Source organism: Stegodyphus dumicola, chromosome 4, assembly GCF_044657685.1.
Source record: "Stegodyphus dumicola isolate Sdum_Otavi_A_Nest chromosome 4, ASM4465768v1".
Classification (NCBI taxonomy): Eukaryota; Metazoa; Arthropoda; class Arachnida; order Araneae; family Eresidae; genus Stegodyphus; species Stegodyphus dumicola.
In genome coordinates this window covers 233,788,009-233,799,517 of record NC_140771.1, presented here as the reverse complement: position 1 = coordinate 233,799,517, position 11,509 = coordinate 233,788,009, and positions in this window count along the sequence as shown.

Genomic DNA, 11,509 nt, shown 5'->3' with positions numbered 1-11,509 from the left:
AATTATTTCATTTTTTTAATGAAGAACTCTTGAACAACTTTTCGCTTTGGGGGATGTGAATTCTTTTATTAAATGATTCTAAATTTGGCGATTTTAAGATAATTTTCTCTAGAAAATTTTTAATTCGGAGACCTGGGAATTTTCGACGATTTTTTTTTAAACATTATGACATTGATATATTTCATCAAAATAATGGTAGTGTATTGAAATTATATTTAAGAAACAGCATTAAAATAAAACATTTTTATTTTTCACTGTAATACATTGAGGTGCCACTGAATTAGGGATACCTACCTAGTAACAAGTTGGGCCTCCTTTGACCTTGATAATGGCTGCCACACAACGAGGCATAGATTCAACAAGTTTCTAGAAATGTTCCACGGGAATGGCTTGCCAAATATTGGCTAAAGCTGTCCATAATTCAGTAAGGTTTGTTGGTGCTGTGTGATGGCCTTTCACACCTTGTTCCAAAACATCCCAAAGATGTTCAATAGGATTTAAGTCTGGGCTTCCAGGTGGCCAATTTATGACAGAAAAGTCAGGAATGCTAATCCAACCAGCCAGTAGCCAAACGGAACTTGTGAGAGGTACGCGGATAACAGAACAGTATAAATGGTTGGAGGTGATCACCCAGCAACTGTATGTACCGAATTGCATGGAGGTTGGTACACGCACCAAAGATCCCAAACAGTGCCATTAAAAAACACCCCAGACAATGATTGAGCCATAATGCCCTTATACAGTTCCAACCTGGCATACAGGATCCATAGCTTCATGAGCCTGACATCATATTCTGAGCCTCCTATCGGCATTAAGTAGTCGGAATCGAAAAGTGTCTTGCTTTCTACTGAAGGAGATTAAAATAAATCAATAAAAAATAATAAAAAATGCCAAAAAATTTTTATAAATGATTCTTATTTTGCTAAGAAATCTGATTTTGTAGTTTTAACAAAATAAAAAAAAATTTATTTCTTGAAAAATAGTTTTATTTTTACTAGGAATACACAATATAAAACTGTGGAGAACTTTTAAGTAGCATCCAGATCTGAACTAAAAAACATTTAAAATCTTTGGATGGAAGTTCAAGGAATGAAATAATGTTACTTAACAAAAATTAAATTTAATCTCTCTCTTTTTTTTTTTTGTTTGCTCCCAGCTCTATCCCGTGGAACATCTGTCTATGCTATGACTCATGCTTTTTTTATTCAGTGAGAGTTCTGTTTGGGATTCGAAACCTGGTGAAAGGGCTGGCTGTATGGCCGTTTTCATGGTTTTCCTCATTTGAATATATGAACCAGTCCCCTTTAGAAAATCCTTCATGCATCCCTCTCCTTAGGCAAATAGCCTTCAAGTGCTTTGTCATAATAAACTAGTCTGTTATTTAGTGCAGTGCAGTTTCTCATTGTATGTGGATCGGTTTGTGGTCTGTTATTGTTCCTTGTGTGTGTGGTGTTTCTAATTTGGCAAACATTGTTGTGGTGTTTAAAAGTTGAAAATTACGCAAGTATAAAAATAATTTTGACAAAAAGAAAAACATCTTAGTAGATGGAACAAACACTTGAAGCAATTAAGAGACTGGACAAGGAAAAGACAATGCAGAAGCTAGCTGATAGGATCCTAGGAATTATGGAATGTGCATTAAAAGAAGGTTGGATGAAGGAGATGATCAATATGAAGTAAGTGATGAAGAAACTGTCGCTATTATCAGTTGCGGTGAAAATGAAATTGAAAATCAAAATCAAGCACCAACTGTTAAGCCTCACAGAATTTCGCATAACGACGGACTTATGGTTCTAGAAATTGCAATTAAATATGTTGAGCAACAAGAAGAAGCTACTGGAATCGACACAGTGATGCTGCGAAGATGGCGAGACTTGACAACGAAGAAATGGCACTCATCAACGATGCAAAATTTCTTTCAGTCATTACAGGACTGAACTTTTGAAATACTGTACGTATTGCTCTTAACTTCAGACAATTATGTGACTGTAAGTTAATTTTTCCTGTTATGTTGTAAAAAATCATTATTAGGCTCATAATAATGATTAATAATGATTTGAGGGTCACCCTCAAAAGGGGGAGTATATAAGCTATTTTCTCCTTCCTTTCTGCATGCCTTTGGTGTAATGGTAGCCCACTCGGAGTGTATTAGAGAGGTCCAAGTTAGAGTATCGGCAAGAGCATTATACACTTTTCACGTCTCCCGCATCAAAAGATAACCTAATGACTCTACAGTGGTGCCCGAACCAAAAAAGAGGGGGTGGATAATTCGTCACCACAAGGATTTGGTGGTTGGGTCTCCTAATCCCCAGTTGCCCCTTAAAAGGGATATTTTCACCCTCCTTCCAGCATACCTTCGTCGTGTAACGGTAGCACACTCGACCCTTATTCTAGAGCTCTAGGTTCGAGTCCCGGCAAAGGCACTGCTCATTTTTCACGTCTCCGAGCATTAAAAAAAAAAAAACTAATGACTCTACAATTGATGTCTAAAAACGAATAGGCAACAATGTACCTCTAGAAATGCTTTTGGCCTGCAACTAACGATGCTGTTATTTCAAGAAAATGCTAAAAAGGTTTTTCTCAGTATTATTTCAAATCAAAATAAATAATCACCTGTATTTTCATTTCTTAAAATTTATCCCGCCTTTTTCCTAATCGAGCGGCGGGCACATTCTTTTTTTCAGCATTGGCCACTACTAAGGCCAGAAGTGGTGGCCATTTTATTGTGGAGGCACCCAATAGGCAGTCACCTGGGACTGTCACCTGGACACCTGACTGGGGATGTATACCTCCTGCAAGGGGTTAGACAATTTACACCATGGCCGTCTCCATGATTCAAACCCGAGCCCTACGGTATCTCATTCGGCTAATCTAACCACTATACCGTCTGGGGGGCTTAAAGGTCATCCTGGAATGTGAGGAGAGTCATGTTTGAAGGGGTCTTATTTTCGACTAAATATAGTGCTAAAACTCTCAGAAAGCGGATTTGTGCACCGCATTTCGCATATACAGATTACCTTAATTGCTTCCGTTTAATTTTTCCAGCATTAAAATTACTCTGATATATAAAAAATAATTGTCCCCATTCCCATCTAGATTGTTAGATATACTATATTTCTTAAATGACTTTTGAATTGTCGGGTTTAAATTCATTCGATATTATCCATTCACACACTGTTTCTAGACTGGCATGACGCGTGTGGCCTCCTTTTGTAAATGTTTTTTCACTTCCTAACATTCATTGTCATTTTAAATTTTCTTTTAATGTTTTATTGATGTATAGATCTGAAGGCCAAACTAATGAATTAAAAATCTTACCTCACTGCAGTGCTTTGCTTCTTCGCGAATGGTATAAAATTAAAACCCATGGTTATTTTTTAAAAAAAGATGATGTGGAATTACTGCCATCTCTGTATTACACTCTTCCAACAATTTCTTTGTATTATCCGTTAGATAGGCTCTAAACGTGTCCCAACTAAAGGAATTTCTGGATTTTTTAAGACAACGAAACGCTGTTGCCATACACTTCTCATCCACAATTTTACACCATTTCAGCCCATCCATCCTTCTTGTAAACATGAATGAAAACACCATTAGGGAAATTTTGGCATCATCTTTCTTTTAAAAATAACCATGGGTTTTAAGGAGCAAAGCACTGCACTGAGATAAGATTTTTCGTGACCCGTTATTTGTTAAAAAAACGTAAGCGAATATAAGACTCTGCAGCTTGAGAGCACAAAAACCCGGAAGTCATGCTGAATGAATGGAGGCAGACAGAGAACGTAAGAAACCATTGGAATATAAGATCTAATCTCAACCTGTACTTTTATCTCTACATTTTATGCATTATTTATTTTATTATTTATAAAATATCTTGTATATGCGTGTAATGTCCTCGATTTTTACCAAAGATTTCAAAGCAAATTTCCAATTTTATACATTGTACGACTCATTCAATTTTTATGTTCGATAACGTGCACTTATTCTCTCTCAGAAAGTTCACGTAACTTTTGGAAAATGAAACAAGTTTTGCCCTTAATGAGATAAACGTGTTAAAAAATAAAATAGGTAAAATGTAACTTTAGATCGGCGTAGTTTTGAATAAAACTCTTAAAACTCTTTTGAGGACTTCTAAGGATGATCAGATACGGATCCACTTTCGAAATAAACAAAGTTTTGTTTAAAACTACACCAAACTAAGTTTGCCTTTCAGCCTGTTTTACTTTTTACAATAAGGTCTGTCTTCTTCAATTTTACAAATGAAAATACCGTAATTCAATCCCTTATACAGAAGATTAAAAACTGCATGCATTCTTAGGAACATTTAATTTATTTTCTTTATAAAAAGGCAAAGAAGCACATGGAATGAGAACTAGCTTTTTGACAGCTATCTTAAACATATTATATAAAAAATATTGCTGTTTACATCATCACAAAACACAGACACACTCATATACATATAGGAAACGCGCTTTTCATGTAGCTAAATACAGAAACTGAAATACAGAAATGCTTATGTGAGGATTATCAGTATTTCTTCTTTATATTCCTTTTTGAAATCTTCTTTACATCCTTTTTTCTTCATATTCCTTTTTTTCAACAGGTCAGTATTTCTTCTTTATATTCCTTTTTGAAAATCAAGGTACCTACTCCAAACGTTAAAATTAATTTAGATCCGTTTTTTGAAAATATCCGGGGTGCTCGGAACTGTACCAAATCGCACTGCCATCTGTTAGGTGCTCAAGGCTGTTGCTGATGACAAGTGTAATATAACCCTCCTTGGCCACGAGGAATTTCGTAACATCTAAACAGATTCTGACTGTAATGATCTATGCGGGGCGCTGTAAACTCATATGCTCGATCGAATAGGCCCTGACTTCGAAGTTATTTACGTCTTTCTAACAAGGCGCTGGAGTCAGCTGTTCAGACATGAAAAACAGAGCCTAGATGTCAGTAATTCTGGAATTTATACAAAGCTGTTGTTCAAATGCTTGCACAAAAGAAAGCAAAGCAATTCTGGCTTCAAAACTCTTAATAATAAGATATGGAAATAAAGCCAGAAATTCCCTTATTTTGATAATCTGAAATTATCAAATCTTAAGTTTGTGTTCATGAATCGTTTTGAAGGGCTAAACAACTTGCAGTCTTGAAACCCTCATCAAGTTCATGACTTGCAGTTTGCACCAAAAGTGCCTTTGCTATTAATAGACCCGCTAGCGGCAAGATCGCTAAGCAATAATCTGCTCCAACGGGCCGAAATCCCTATGAGCGAACGAAAATTCCGTTGGCTGCAGTGGAATTTTCTTGGTTTTTCTCATATTTAACGTGAATAAGAGCCACCTTTTCTAAAACGTCTTTCACGAAATGCATCTCTCTGCTTACGTAGATAACCCTTGTGTGTTTTGCTGTAATCCAAATAACATAACCCAATCTTTTTATATCAATAAGTTGGGTTCAGGGCTATTTTTGTTTCTTAAGCTTCGCCACTAAAAGTAGAATATTTCGTTACAGTCGCAAATAGCCTTCATGTGCTTTGCCTAAATGAAATAACCTTTTTTTTTTTTCACAAGTGAAACCGTACTTATTTTAGAAATCATTCCACGAAACAAATATAGGACACAGTTTTCGCATTTGATTTCTCTCCTTACCTCACAAAAATGGAAACTTTATTTATCCAGATTTCTGTTCCATTGAGGTTAAATATTCTTTTTTTGTTGTTATGACTAATCTTGCTTGTCTGACACCAGGAAAAGCCCATGAAATTCATCGTGGCAAGGAGTACAAGATTAGTAGTACAGTCAAAAGTCGTTAATCCGGACTCGTCGGGACTTTGGCGACTCCGAATTATAGATCATCAGTTTAAATCTGGTAAGATGGCATGCAGAAATTATAAAATTAAAATTATGAAATAAAGAACAATTATGATCTAAAGGGTATCAAAATTTACGAAAAAAAAAAAAAAGCTTAATATTTATTTGTTTACTTTATTAAACATTTCTTTTAATGTAAGTTGCTTCGTTTTTTATGTTATGATACTTTCTTTTTAATTCTATAAACAGACAATTTCTTGTTCAGTTACAAAATTCCGCTGTTCAAGTCCTATAATTGCTGTGTCGAGAATACCGACTAATTTGTTAGTCGAAATTTTTTCGTTTTCAATAACATCTGTGTCACTTTCTTCGCTATCGGAAGCGAATTATAATGACGAGGAATTTGATTTAAATCATATCAAAGATAGAGTACATCGAGATAAAATACTACATTTAGTAAGGAATTATAAGCCAAATAAAATAAAAACATCTGCCCCGAAGATAAGGATAGTGCTGAGAGATCAACTTCCAATTCATCGCGCGCAAAGGCGTCCCCCCTTCCCAGCCGCAGAGCAGCGTGAAATTGATAAACATATTTCAGAATGGTTAAATAAACACAGGATATGCCTTTATCCATTTTTTGTAGCAATTCCACTGTTTGTTTAATGGACTTCGAAACGTACTTTCGCTTTGTAGATCCTTTACATATTAGTAAACATATATCGGAATATGCGCAGAAAGTTTGTAGCTTTGAGGTCCGGATTATGGGTGTCCGAATTAACGACTTTTGACTGTATAATAATGAGAGTTTTGCGCCAGAGGATCAGGGGCGTGGCCATTGATGTCACACAGAGGGCGAGGCCAAGGCCAATGTTATCAATGACATCACACCAGGGGGTGTTGTCACAAGTTGAGTTGTTTTTAGATTGCTGGTTGAGTTGTAGAACTCCTGATTTTCATTTAAAGTTAATTTTTCAAAATTGGCAACGGGGAATAGTTTTTGCATCTTAATTTTGATGATATGCCGATGCTGCCCTCTGTTGATGAAAAAGTGAATTATACGTTTTAGAAATATATTTTAAAGTCTGGTGTTAAAATTATTTAATGTGCGACTATGAAAACAATATAAGAGAAATAAATATTAAAAAAACTTCCCTTTAATGACAATTTATCACGTCGGGAAAATGAAACTACAAGATAATTTTTTTATTACTTAATTTTATTTTAATACTTTTATCCTTTCTAGTTTCCTATGAAACTTTAACTTATTTCTTAGGTTTTCTGTTCATAATAGCATATTTGTTTGCCGTAATACTTAACGTTTCTAATTTGTAATATTTTATTTAATTTCCACATTTTTTTTTGATACCTTTTATAAATTTCAGCATACGTTGAATTTTAACTTATATGTTATATTTCACGTACGTAATTATCCCCGTACGTGCTGTTTATTTGTTACATTACTTAATTTTAGAGGAAATTTCACACTTTTTTTAATGCTATAGTGTGCAATATAGTCTGAATTTTAACTTCATTTACATAACTACTGTTTATTGTAGCATTTAATTTTAAAACATAATTTTTAACTTTTATTTATTTTTAATTTTTTTTTTTTTAACCGTTCTAGTCTTCTACACACACTTTCATTTTAACTCACTTGTTTTAAATTCTGTGTAAAAATGAACGTTTATTTTTCATAATCTTAGTTCTTTTACTTTTTTACAGAATTTTTAATTTTTTTCACATGTTTAACAATATCTTCCTTACACTGCCCAATATATTTTTTTTTAAATTTAAGTCTGTAACTGTTAATTGCTTTTCTTATGTTAATAATTTCCCTTCTTAGTATATATTTCATAATTCTAGTTTAACTTATTTATTCTGCTGTTTTTATTTGTGTTTCATCATTCCAACATTTTATTCCATTTTAGACATTAACACACTTTTTACAATATGGATTGTTTTCATTTACTGCATATTCAGACATTTCCTTATAATTTTTAAAATACTTGTTAAATTATCCAATCATAATTGATCACCTACAAGTTTTACTTAGAAATTTCCATTCACAACTTTACAGTTTAATACCATTTATATCTAAATGTATTTCTTTCTCGTATAGTTTTAAGGTCTTCAAAAGTTTTTGACATCATGTTTAGTTTTAAATCCCAACTACCTTTAAGTGTATTCATAATTTTTGTTTTTAATTTTACATTACACATTCAGTGCTTTATCCAAGCATACCAAAATATTTCTTACATCTTCTGATATTTAGTCTACATCATATTTCGGTACTTCAAATGAGTTTACACAGCTCATACTATTATTTTTTCATGTTTTAGAGGCACTGATTTTCTACTAATTTTACCTTTTTCCTAAACTAATGTCCACATTCACGGAAAACTAGCAATTTTTTGCATCACATGCATAAAGAAATTCTTAAAACCAACTTTTTCAGTATCATACTCCAATTACTATTTTCCAAATGTGAATTACTAGTATTCTTTGGTTTTACTCTGTTGCATCTTTTTAAATGTTAACATCTTACTTTTAATTCTAACATACGTCTTTTGAACAACTTTTTCTTTTAATGATAGCGTATATACTTACGTTGTTTGTTCAAATTCCATACAATACCTTCTTTATTTCACTATGCAACTCCAATATCTTTCACTGACATTCTATTTGATAATACTACAAGTTTCCTTAATTGACAAAAAGCGAATTATTTCTCATTTCAAAATAGAACTAATATATTTTTCACAACCATTACCTTCTTCTATTCAAAACACTCCCTTAACCTATAATTGATGTCGATATACCAAAGGAGACTCTTATCACAAAGTGTTCAATTGTAAAAATCTTTCGACATTTCAGGTTTTTAGAACTTCTTTCGAAAGTATATCAATACCATTAGAAAATACACTTGACATTTTTACTCAGTTTAAAGATGACATGCTGTTATAAGAATGGTTTTGTTAAATTTATAAGGCAAATAAACACATTTTGGGCTAAATAGGCATAAACATTTAGATTCAGAATATTTCTTTTTAATCCAATGTAAGACATGAATTTCATTCATGATACGGATTGCCTCTTGATTTATTTGACCGTACACTAAGAAGAAATTGTTATTTTACAAGTTCAGCTTTTAATGAAATAAAAATAAAAACTACGATACACCTGTTGTTTTTAAGAAAAGGAACTTTGATATATTTCTGGAAATGTAAATGCTTCTAGAGTTTTTTTTCAATAACGTTGGCTTTCATTACTTTACTAATTTCAATAATTCTCTTATTAGCTAATATGTTTTCTTATGAAGGAAAGATTGTCAAAAACATGACACAGTATAACTCTTATGAATATACATACCTTTACCACCATACACGCATTACCGATTGAAACGAAGAAAGGCACAGATATTTTACACCAATCTACATTAAATTAAAAAAATATTTAAACTTTCATACATTCTAGAGAACAAATGAAAACTAAATAGATATCGTTATGTTTGTATATATTAGATAAAAATTGTATGAATGATAGTTGAAGTAATGCTTAGAACTTCATAAAAGTGAGCATTCAGTATGTTAATACACATATCATCAGTTATTTACATTAATGACTGTAATATCGTTATTTATTACGTATACTATACGCATATATATTAAAAGTTTAATTGTCTTACGGCTGAATAATTAACTATTAGGAGAAAGAGGTTCATATCTTACACTATTAAATTCACATTGAATACATTTTCTCAAGACCCACATTGAACCACGTTTATTAAATTCGTGAAAGCTCTTTTATTTCTGCATTTTCACACTCATGGCACATTTTAAAAGTAACTACTTATTACCATCTTAAACACCGATATCATAACTCAATGTAACACTACACCATAACTGAATTTTTTTACTAATTACAATTTCATATAGTCAAGAAGTACATCTAAGAATTGATAATTTTTCTATGTTCTAGAAAATCGATTCAATTAAGAACATACCATTAAGACTTGTGATTTTAGTAGACTTACATGCATTAACGATGTCAACGTTTCTTCGTTTTTGTAACATTTGCATCAAACCATGTTGAATGTGGTGTAACACATCATTTTTTCTTTTAAACACTCGTAAACAATGGATGCAATTTCTAAGAAGAGAAGTATCATACTTATACTGATGATGATGTTTTGAAACATCATCATCATCAGTATTTTTTTTTGGGGGGGGGGAGGACAGCTGCTACGTGTAAAAAACAAATTTCATGAGATTCTCTTCAAATTTTGTTTTACTTGAAAAAGTATCCGAACATTTAATACAATGTATAACATGTAAAGTTTCATGTTATTTTAAATTTTCATGCTCACTAAATATTTTTTTTACCATGATTTACACTTAAAAGTAATTTTATAAGTTTTCATATCCTTTTTACATGTAAAGAACTTATAATTATTCACTACAAATTCTAAGACGAGAAGCTTCGCGACTTTTCAAACTATAAACTTCATTAAATTTCTTAGGACATGCACTACATCTGATGATTCTTTCATGAGATTTCAAATATCTCTTCAGGTTACTCGTTTTCAGGAAACCTTGCCAATATATATCACACAAGTAAAATTTCAGCAAATAATCGCTTCATAAACTCTTAAATTTTCAACACGAGTGAATCATTTGAAGCATATACTGTATTGGAAACACATAATGCTTAAAAAAATTGTTATAAAAAATAACAATACATTCATTTCACCAAGAAGCTTTTCTATTTAAATACATTTATTTATTTCCAAAGAACAAGTTTCTGTATTATACATAAAATATACTTAAAATTTTCATTAGTTGATATCAAATTAAGAGCAATATCCATTTATTTACATTTGATATACTTGTTTGTTTTAAAATTAAAATAAAAATTTCAATATATTTCTATAAAAAATACTAAAAACCAAAATAGACATAACATCAGTCAAACACAGAAATTTATATGAAAAAGCTATACTTATATCAAAGCATTTTTATAATCTTCATAACATTTAGATTTAAAAAACATGTTATGAAATAAGTGAATAATATTTTTCTTCCTTAAAAAATCTGTTACATTTTAAAAATTTATCCATAAAAATACATCTTTAATATATTTAATTCTGTCATCAATACTTATCGTAATGCATTCATGTCTTGTTTGTGAAGGATGATCTATAATACACCCCTCGCATTAAAATAGTTTTTTAATTACTGAATTTAATTCAATTTTGATAGACTTTATGAGTTCTTTGAAAAGTTTGTCATCATCATTTGTTTCATTTGAACAATAGTTTTTACATCTGATTTGCAAGGGTAAAATAAAAAATACATTTATATAAAGTATTTGACACATCAGGAATAGTTTCTTTCAGTCTTTTTAAAATATCAGTCTAATTATAGTCTAATTTAAATATCAGTCTAATTGTAAATAAGTAGTTTTAGTTTAAAAGAATGTTTATCCAGTTTAAAAACTTGTTGTAAAACGCGTTCACCTCCATTGTTGAAGACTATCAACTCAGTATTGCAAATGAGACTGGCACTTGTATACACAAAATTGAATTGATATATTTTGGAAGAAAATTCTTGCCATGTAGGGGGTGTCATAACAACACCGCGTGTAGTAGGATACAAGTTTTTGTTTTGTTCCACAAATTCACGTAGATGAATGTTCAC